The following is a 1,030-nucleotide window of genomic DNA, read 5'->3' as shown; positions in this document are numbered from 1 at the left end:
TATTTTATTTAGAGACAGGGTCTCACTGAGTTGCTTAGCACCTCGCTGTTGCCAAGGCTGGCTTTGAACTCATGATGCTCCTGCCTCAACCACTGGAGCTGCTGGGATGACAGTCATGCGCCACACCCGACATCCTTATTTTTCTATTACAGACCATGTCTTTTTCTTTTTCTTTTTTCTTTCTTTTTCTTTATTTCCTTCCCCTTTTTAACATTTCACTGAAAATGTTTTATTGGGCTTTTGGATAGACAGTAATTTATTTTCCAGGAACAATGATCCCATCATAGTTCTGCTGGAGCCAGCACATGTCCTCCTCTTTGCTGATTCTGTGTTTGGCTTCATTGCAGCCAGTCCTGAGCTTCTTGTCTGCAGTGCTAAAACCCAGCCTACCCAGCACCACATAGAAGTCCAGGTCATAGATCCCAATGCTTGGATCATATTTGATGCCCAGATCAATGTGTTCCTAGGTCCCAAAACCAAAGTTGCCAATATCTGAGAAATTAGTTTTCCTTAATTCATACTCCTGTACATTTAGACCTTTCTCCAATATTTCTTCTGCTTTGGCTCCACAAACTGTGCAGTGAACAGCAATCTTTTCATTTCTTCTGATGTCAAAGGATTGACAGCATATCTAGATTTAAAAAACACAGGAGTCTGGCTGGGGAGTTGCTCCAATACCTTGGCAGCCCAGGTCAGTCTTTCTCCACTCTCCCCCACACAGATATTGAGGCAGAGCTTGCAGGTGCAAAGTTCCCTCATGGGGTTCTCATTTTTGCCTTGATCCTGTTCCATGATGGAGAACAGGAAGAGCCCATGTCCTTTATCTATGTTTGAAATTTTCTATGTTTCACCAGTTTTGAGCAAGTTGATTATGATTATTTGGCATGGTTATCTTTAATCTTTCTTGTGCTTGAAATTGGGTGAGCTTTTTGTATTTGTAGGTTTATAGTTTCAATCAAATTTGAGACAATTATTTCTTCAAATATATTTTTCTCTCTCTACCTTTTCTTTCCTTTGGGCATCCAATTAC

General features: G+C 40.6%; 1 pseudogene; it reads right to left on the bottom strand.

The window, feature by feature from the left end:
• Positions 1-256: 256 nt before the first annotated feature.
• On the bottom strand, positions 257-792 carry LOC113188492 (large ribosomal subunit protein uL5 pseudogene; annotated as a pseudogene).
• Between the last annotated feature and the right edge of the window lie 238 nt (positions 793-1,030).

This window comes from Urocitellus parryii, chromosome X, assembly GCF_045843805.1.
Source record: "Urocitellus parryii isolate mUroPar1 chromosome X, mUroPar1.hap1, whole genome shotgun sequence".
Taxonomy (NCBI): domain Eukaryota; kingdom Metazoa; phylum Chordata; class Mammalia; order Rodentia; family Sciuridae; genus Urocitellus; species Urocitellus parryii.
This window is presented reverse-complemented; position numbering and strand designations above follow the sequence as displayed.